This window comes from Triticum urartu, chromosome 2 (assembly GCF_003073215.2).
Source record: "Triticum urartu cultivar G1812 chromosome 2, Tu2.1, whole genome shotgun sequence".
Taxonomy (NCBI): Eukaryota; Viridiplantae; Streptophyta; class Magnoliopsida; order Poales; family Poaceae; genus Triticum; species Triticum urartu.
Window position 1 is genome coordinate 606867587 of NC_053023.1, and position 9799 is coordinate 606877385.

Genomic DNA, 9799 nt, shown 5'->3' on the forward strand with positions numbered 1-9799 from the left:
TTTGCAGAGAGACTCCAGTCTCGCTAGTAGTTCCACGTGGACTTCGACGTTTAGCTTGTTACCTCAGCTACGATCTTGTGCCCTTGGCAGGATCTGGTAGATAGTCAGGCTTCTCAGTTTTTTTTCATTTGTAGATGTCTGTACTCAGATATGTTAAGCTTCCGCATGTGCTTTGACTTGTATGCTCTGAATGTTGGGTCATGAGACCCATGCTTGTAATATCTCGCTCCTCGGAGCCTAATGAATAAATACTTGAGTCGTAGAGTCTTGTTTTGATGCCATGTTGTATTTACACATATCGAGCATATTGTGTGTATGATTGAAATGCTTGGTATGTGTGGGGTCCGACAATCTAGTTGTTTATCCTTGGCAGCCTCTCTTATGGGGAAATGTAGTCTAGTGCTTCCATGAGCCATAGTAGTCCGCTACAGCCCGGTTCACCGGAGTCCTGCTAGCCCAGCACTACTGCTCAGGACACTTGACTGGCCGTCATGTGTTTCACTTCGTTCCTGTGTCTGTCCCTTCGGGGAAATGTCACGCGGTGACATCCAAAGTCCTGCCTAGCCTGCTACTGCCCGGGTTACCAGAGTCCTGTTAGCCCAGTGCTACAGCCCGGATTCACACGCTGCTGACCGACATGCTCGAAGTTGATTCATGTATGCCTGTCCCCATGGGTTAGTGCCGCTTTGGGTTCACGACTAGCCATGTCGGCCAGGGTTCTCTGTCATATGGATGCTAGCGACACTATCATATACGTGAACCAAAAGGCGCAAACGGTCCCGGGCCTGGTAAGGTGGCACCCGTGGGAATACCGTGCGTGAGGCCGCAAAGTGATATGATGTGTTACATGCTAGATCGGTGTGACTTAGGATCGGGGTCCTGACAATGCAGTTCTATAGGCCCATAATGCATCATCAAGTTTCTTGGACCAATTCTTTCTAGATATATTGTCAGTCTGTTGCAAAATTAATTTGAGTTTTCCATTACTCAATTCTACTTGACCACTAGACTGTGGGTGATACGGAGATGCAATTCTATGATTGTCGTCATATTTAGCAAGCATTTTAAGGAAAGCACCATGAATAAAATGTGAACCACCATCGTCATTAAATATCTAGGGACTCCAAACCTAGGAAAAATAACTTCTTTAAGCATTTTAATAGAAGTGTTATGATTAGCACTACTAGTTGGAATAGCTTCTACCCACTTAGTAACATAATCAACAACAACTAAAATATGTGTATATCCATTAGAGGCAGGAAAAGGTCCCATATAATCAAAGCCCCAAACATTAAATGGTTCAATAACAAGTGAATAATTCATAGGCATTTCTTGACGCCTACTAATATTACCAATTCTTTGACATTCATCACAAGATAGGACAAACATACGAGCATCCTTGAAGAGAGTAGGCCAATAAAAACCTGATTGCAATACCTTATGTGCAGTTCTATCTCCCGCGTGGTGTCCTCCATAAGTTTCGGAGTGGCACTTGCGTAGGATCCGTTCCTGTTCATGCTCGGGTACACAACATCTAATAACACCATCTACACCTTCTTTATAAAGATGTGGGCCATCCCAAAAGTAATGTCTCAAATAATAGAAGAACTTTTTCTTTTGTTGGTATGTGAAGCTAGGTGGTATAAATTGAGCAACTATGTAATTAGCATAATCAGCATACCAAGGGGTACTACGAGAAGTACTTATGACATTTAATTGTTAATCAGGAAAGCTACCATCAATAGGTAGTGGGTCATCAAGAACATTCCCTAACCTAGATAAGTTGTCTACAACGGGGTTCTCAGCTCCTTTTCTATCAACAATATGCAAATCAAATTCTTGTAGCAAGAGAACCCATCTAATAACTCTAGGTTTAGCATCTTTCTTCTCCATAAGATATTTAATAGCAGCATGATCAGTGTGGATAGTTACTTTAGAATCAACAATATAAGGTCTGAACTTATCACAAGCAAATACAACTGCTAAAAGTTCTTTTTCAGTAGTAGCATAATTTCTTTGAGCATTCTCTAGAGTCTTAATAGCATAATGGATAACATTTAATTTCTTATCAACTCTTTGCCCTAGAACAACACCTACAGCATAATCGCTAGCATCACACATAATTTCAAAGGGTAAATTCCAATCAGGTGGCTGAACAATAGGTGTAGAGACTAATGCTTTCTTTAGTATTTCAAATGCTTCTACACAATCATCATAAAAGACAAATGGTATATCTTTTTGTAATAAATTAGTCAGAGGCCGAGAAATTTTTGAGAAGTCCATAATGAACCTCCTATAAAATCCGGCGTGACCAAGGAAACTTCTTATACCTTTGATGTCCTGGGACATGGCATCTTTTCAATAGCATCAACCTTGGCTTTATCAACTTCAATACCTCTTTCGGAAACTTTATGCCCCAAGACAATACCCTCATTAACCATAAAGTGGCACTTTTCCCAATTCAAGACAAGATTAGTTTCTTCACATCTCTGCAAAACTCGATCAAGATTGCTCAAGCAATCATCAAAAGAAGATCCATAGATGGAAAAGTCGTCCATGAAAACCTCACAAATCTTTTCACAAAAGTCAGAGAATATAGCCATCATGCATATTTGAAAGGTAGCAGGTGCATTACATAAACCAAAAGGCATACATCTATAAGCAAAAGTACCAAAAGGGCATGTAAAAGTAGTCTTTGATTGATCTTTAGCCGACACAGGTATTTGAGAGAAACCAGAATAACCATCTAAAAAGTAGTAATGTGTATGTTTGCATAATATTTCTAGCATTTGATCGATAAAAGGTAAGGGGTAATAATCTTTCTTAGTAGCCTTATTTAATTTGCGGAAATCAATTACCATCCTATAACCTGTAATAATTTTTTGTGGAATCAATTCATCTTTATCATTAGGAACAACAGTAATACCTCCCTTCTTAGGGACACAATGACCAGGACTTACCCACTAACTATCAGCAACGGGATAAATTATACCTACCACCAGAAGATTTAGTATTTCTTTTCTTACCACTTCTTTCATTTTAGAATTCAGACGTCGTTGAGGATCACGAACTGGTTTGTCATCTACTACCAAATTTATTTTATGTTGACATAGAGTGGGACTAATGCCCTTAAGATCATCAAGAGTATATCCAATAGCAGCACGGTGCTTCTTCAGAGTTTTCAATAATCTTTCTTCTTCATGCTCTGAAAGGTTAGCACTAAGAATAACATGATATATCTTATTTTCATCAAGCTAAGCATATTTAAGAATATCAGGCAACGGTTTAAGCTCAAACACGGGATCACCATTAGGTGGAGGGTAATCCCCTAGGATTTCAACAGGCAAATTGTGTATCAGAATAGGTTCCTGTTTAAAGAATACTTCATCTATTTCCCTTCTTTCATTCATAAACAAATCATTCGCACTGTCAGTGTACAAAAAGAGGGGTACACTTTTTGTACCCCTATAACTGTGCACGGGCAGTCTGAGCGACGGGCACCACCACACTGAGCAAGGCAAGGGAGGTGAGCCAAGGTAAGGCCGGAGCTCGAGAGAAGCAGAACGACGCCAAGACCAAGACCACAAAGAGCAAAGGGGACAAAGCGGACCCCCCCGGCAAGATCCTTGTCGGGAGGTGGGTTTAGCAAACCCGGCAAGACCCTTGCCGTGGCAGCTCGCCCCACACCTATGGAGTGAGTCACCCTTGAGTCTACTGTCCCCATGGGACAAGGATTCGGGAGACATCCCCGTGGTGGCATGCAGATCTTTGTGAAGACATTCGAGATCAGATACACCCTTCATAAGATGATGATCCTTGGCGGGATCCCAGCCAAGGAGGACCACAAGGCCCCCGGCAAGAGCCTTGCCGGGGATGACAGCAGGCGCCACGGCAAGACCCTTGCCGGGGCCCCGGCAAGGACCTTGCCAAAAACACCTGTTGGGCCGCCATTAGGCCCACGCCAGTCAAACCTCCACCACCGTTCGCATGCAGCTGCCGACCCAACCAGCTGGGCAGGCACCTGCGTGGCGGCATGCAGAACTTCGTGGAGACCCACCACTGCGCCACCTCAACTTCCTGCCTGCCTACATGGCACCGCGGGCGCCGCTGGCCAGGGCGCGTGTCGACGCGAGATGGAGCGGCGACGGACGAGACATGGCTCTCCCCCATCCCCGATAAAGCAAGGACACCTGGGCAAGATGCATTAAATGTGCCTTGTCATATAATGCGAGGGATAACCTTGCATCACTGTTCCCTTTCCACCTCCTAGTGCTACTGTGGCACCCCCTTTCCTATAAAAGGAGGCCTGAGGCGACCAGGAGGGGGATTCGGCTTTTTGGAGCTCCTCACGCCCTATAGCTAGCTCAAGAACACAGATATACAATCCACCAAAGTAGGAGTAGGGTTTTACGCATCCCCGTGGCCCGAACCTGGATAAACGAACCATGTGCTATCTGTTTGATCTGCTCTTCTCCCGACCCCGCGCCCCGCAACCGTAGTAGGGATTCATGTGATCCCATAGGTGTCGTTCCCACCGACATCTTTGGCGCGCCAGGTAGGGGTCGCAGTTGTGACAATCGGCTTTAGCAGTTAGTTCGGAGCTTCTTCATCGTCATGGCGCCCAAGAAGGAGACGACGGTGGCGGTTGGCCCGTCGGAGGCCGGACATCCCGTCCCGACGCGGGCGAGCAGCGGACTGGTCGCAGAAAGGACCCGAGGCGCCGTTCGCGAACACCAACACCGTCCCAGCAGCCGGAGTTTGGGAGGCGGCGATGTTCGTGCGCCTGGTAACGGGCCGCATGCCGCCAAATCCAAAGACGGAGCCAGGCCCTCCGCGGGTGGCGCGGGGCCTTCCAAGATCGCTACCGGCCCGCCCGAAGGCGATGCGAGGGCCTCCAAGACTCCCACGCCGGCACCGACGGCGCGCTCCTCTCATGCGGCGCGCGACGAACAGCGCAACCACGCCGAAGACCCCGGGCGTCGCCGCGGGAAGAGCCCCGAGCGCCACTCCCGGGAGGTAGAAGACCTGCCCGCTCGCCGAGGTGCTGGTGAAGATGGCATGCGACCGCGGGGTCGTGATAGAGCTCCTTCTGACATGGTCAGAAGTCAAAGCGCATCACGATCTGTGCAGGTTTCACTGCCACCAACGCCAACAGAAGTCCTGGCGCGCACGCAGTTGCTCCTCGATTTTCCTCCCACTACGGGGAAACTCGACGAATGGAGAGCCACTATCCGAAGCCTTGTTGCGGTGGCCAACAAAGACAAATCGACTCCGGTGGAGCCCCCGGGTCGATGCTCCGACGGAGTCCCACGCACCAGTGGCAGGAAAGCTGGCGGCGCCGCGACCATGGTGCACTCGCCTCCTCCTCGCCCGGTACCGCGGACGCCAGCCCGTCGCGACGTTGCGGGCGACGAAATCTCCATAGCGTGGTCCGACCCGCGGACCCACTACGACCAGCGCCAAGTCCTTCGGGAACGAGAACATGAAGACGCTCGAACCACTATCGAGCGCCGGCGCGGAGCGCGCCACCAGTCAGACAGGCGAGCAGGGCCTGTTGTGAACCACCCGGCACCAGAGAGCCCTGGAGGCCTACCTTACGAGGTAGGTTGTCCGGCTTTTACCCGTGAGCTGCGGCAGTTCCAGTGGCCCACTCACCGCACATTCAAACCTGACGTGGGCGAAAAGTACAGCGGCAAGACCCACCCGTCCGATTTCCTCAGCATCTACACCATTGCGATGCAAGCTGCTGGAGCCCGCGACAATAAGGTGCTTGCGAATTACTTTCCGTTGGCTCTTAAACCCAACGCCATGTCATGGTTGATGCACTTGCCGGTAGACTCTATTTCCTCCTGGTCGGATTGGTGCCATGAGTTTGTGGGCGCCTTTACTGGAGGCCACCAAGCCCATGGCCAAGCGAGCGACCTGCACGTCATTCCCCAGAAGGGAGATGAGAGTCTCCGCAAGTATATACAGAGGTTCAGCCGGATACAGTACAATATCCCTGATGTTCACCCTGCCGCCATCATCAACGCGTTCCATCAGAACGTGCGTAACCGCAAGATGCGCGAAGAGCTAGCAATGAACAAGGTGAAAGATGTAGTAGAACTCTATGTTCTTGCTGACAGATGTGCCTAGGTGGAAGAGGGAAGGAAGTACCCCGGGGAAGACGCCGGCGTGGAAACCAACTCCTCAGATGAAGATACTGCCGCCCTGGCGAAGAAGGGCTGGCACCGCAACAGGAAGCGCAAAGGTAAAGCCGTGCTTGCCGTCGAGGGATCTGGTGGCACCGGCTCCACCAAGAAAACCAAGGCAGATGTCCCCGGCAAGGAAATTGCCGGATGTGTCGCCTGCCGGGCCTTGGCGGTTGCCGAGAAGCCGGGGAACTCCGACAAGCGATACTGCAAGATCCATCGCACCAAAGGCCATGCTCTTCAAGACTGCCGACAGGTTGAGCTCCTCGCTGAGAAGCAGAGGGCTGAATATGAGAGGCAGGACAAGGAGAAGGGCCAGGACGGTGCTGAGGGGTCCGGCAAGAAGCGTGACGGCCAGGCGGGCCGTCGTGGCAAGGATAAACAATAGGAGAGGCCCGCCCGGGGCCATCACAAAAAGCCAGAAGACGACGATCACGAAGAGGACGACGAATCTGGCGACCAGGAGTTTCAGAAAGCTACAAAGGCCATGTGCATCGACGGCAATGCCTCGCTGCATACTTCTCACCGCCAGCTTAAACAGTGGGCGCGAGAGATTACAGCGGCAGAGCCGTCGTTTGATGCCCAAAGGCCGCTGAAGTGGTCCAGCACACCTATCATTTTTGACACTGAGGATCACCCTGATCGCACTACTGCGGTCGGGTGCTTGCCATTGTTGGTTTCACCAACAATATGCAACCTCAAGGTGACAAAGATGCTAGTCGATGGCGGGGCCGGTCTGAACTTGATCTCGCCTGCCGTGATCGAGAAACTGCAGATTCCTGATGGAGACCTCGAGGAGACGGGCACGTTTCAGGGGGTCAACCTGGGAAGAAGGCAACCTAAGGGAAAGGTCACGCTGCCCATGACTTTTGGAAGCGATCTGAACTACAGGACGGAGAGGATCGTGTTTGATGTTGCCAAGATCCCCTTGCCCTACAACGGGATCCTTGGCCGCCCATCGCTGGCCAAGTTCATGGCGGCGTCACACTACGCCTAAAACACCCTGAAGATGCCAGGACCTGTGACGATCATCACCATTCCCTCCGATAAGAAAGATGCGCTGATTTGCGCTGACCAACTATACCAGCAAGCAGTTGCAGCAGCTGCCGCCACTAGGGCACTTGCTCCTGCCACTGGGACCCTGGGAGGGAAGAAGAAGAAGACCGGTGAGACCTCGGATACCCACTCCGGCAAGCGCACCTCTTCGGAGTGTAGTGCTCCCGTCGAGGACACGCCAGAGAGCTCCACCGGCGGAAACAAGAAGCTCAGGGCCATACCGCCGGGAACCAAGAAGGTTTCTGTCAATGAGAATGGCACGGGAGGGGCTTTCACCATAAGCTCCACCCTTGATGACAAATAGGAAGACGCGCTCGTCACCTTCCTATGGGCGAATGTTGATGTGTTTGCATGGCAAGCTTCCGACATCCTCGGCGTTCCCAGGGAGGTGATTGAGCAGCACCTTGCTGTCTATCCTCATGCGCGGCCCGTCAAGCAGAAGGTCAGAAAGCAAGCTTTGGAACGACAAGAGTTCATCACAGAGGAGATCCGGAAACTGGAAGTAGCGGGTTTGGTAAGAGGAGTGCTCCATCCAACGTGGTTGGCCAATCCGGTCGTAGTGCGCAAGGCTAATGGGAGGTGGAGGCTGTGTATTGATTACACAGATATCAATAAGGCTTGTCCTAAGGACCCCTTCCCGTTGCCGCGCATCGACCAGATTGTTGACTCCACAGCTGGGTGTGATTTGTTGTCATTCCTCAATGCCTACTCCGGCTACCACCAGATCTTCATGACAAGAGAAGACGAAGAGAAAACAACATTCATCACCCCATGTGGTACGTATTGTTTCATGCGGATGCCTTTCGGATTGAAGAGTGCTGGTAAGACGTTTGGAAGGGCGATCCAGATTGGTTTTGAACCCCAGCTCCATAGAAATATGGAAGCTTATATGGATGACATAGTGGTCAAAACCAAGGACAGGGCAACCCTTATACCGGATTTGCAAGAAACATTTGCAAACCTGCGCAAGATCAATCTCAAGCTGAAACCTGAGAAGTGCGTCTTTGGCGTCCCGTCCGGCAAGCTTCTCGGGTTCTTTGTGTCATAGCGTGGGATAGAGGCCAATCCGGACAAGATCAAAGCTATAGAGCAGATTGAAGCACCCAAGCGAATCAAGGATGTGCGTCGGCTTGCTGGTTGCGTCGCCGCCATGGGCAGATTCATTTCCAAGTCTGCCGAGCGCGCCCTTCCCTTTTTCAAGATCCCGAAAAAGGCGGGCCAGATGGAGTGGACGCCAGAAGCCGAAGCAGCATTGCAAGATTTGAAGAAGTACCTCTCCTCCGCGCCAATACTAGTTGCGCCTAGGCCACAGGATCCATTGCTGCTATAGCTGGTGGAAACGAACCAGGTGGTCAGCACCGCACTAGTGGCGCAGAGAGAGGTTGACGACGAGGTAATGGCAGCGACAGAGCACGACACCACCAATGCAGAGACGACACAACCAGTTGAAGTGCCGCCAAAGATGAAAATGATGCAGCACCCGGTCTACTTTGTTAGTTCCCTCCTGCAGGGGGCTAGATCAAGGTACTCTGGCATGCAGAAACTGCTCTTCGGCCTTCTTATGGCCTCGAGGAAGCTGCGTCACTACTTCTAGGAACACGAGATCACTGTCGTCACTCGCCTTCCTCTGCAACGGATATTGCACAATCCAGATGCAACGGGAAGAATTGTCGAATGGGCACTGGAGCTTTCCAGCTTTGGCCTCAAGTTTGAAAGTACTTCGACGATTCAGAGCTGAGTCCGGGCGGAGTTCATTGCAGAATGGACAGCAACGCCTGACGAAGAAGCCCAAGAGACTGCTCTCCCCGGCAAGGAGGCATGTTGCAGTTGGATCATGTACTTTGATGGAGCTTTCTCCTTACACGGCGCCGGGGCTGGCGTGCTGCTTGTCGCGCCCACCGAAGAGCACCTCAAGTACGTGATCCAGATGCACTTCCCCAGGGAGGTGTCAACAAACAACACGGCAGAGTACGAAGGGCTGCTTGTCGGTCTTAGGATCGTGGCAGACCTCGGAATCAAGAAGCTCATCGTCAGGGGCGACTCGCAGCTCATCGTCAAGAAAGTCAACAAGGACTACCAGAGCCCGTTGATGAAGGCCTACGTCAATAAAGTGAGAAAGTTGGAAGAGCGTTTCGACGGTATACAGGCTGAATACGTTCCCCGAGCGGAGAACGATATCGCCGATTACCTGTCAAAACGTGCTGCCCTCAAGCTACCTGTGGAACCAGGTACCTTTGTGCTCCAGCTAACTCAGCCATCCGTTGATCCATCAACAGAGCAGAACAAGAGGAGGAAATCAGGACCTGGCAAGTACTTTCCCGTCGAGGTCCCCGGAGCCGCCGGCAAGGATGTTGCCAGGGACACTGAGCCCGCCACGGGACAGCTAGCTCCGGGGATGCGTCAAGCTCTTGCCGTGGAGACAGCCGCTCCTATAGCGGAGGAAATGCCTTTAGTCCTCGCCGTCGAGCCCCAGGCTCCAGCATGGGCACAGCATATCGTCCGATTCCTCCAAACAGGGGAACTTCCTGAAGAGCGGGAAGAAGCGGAAAAAG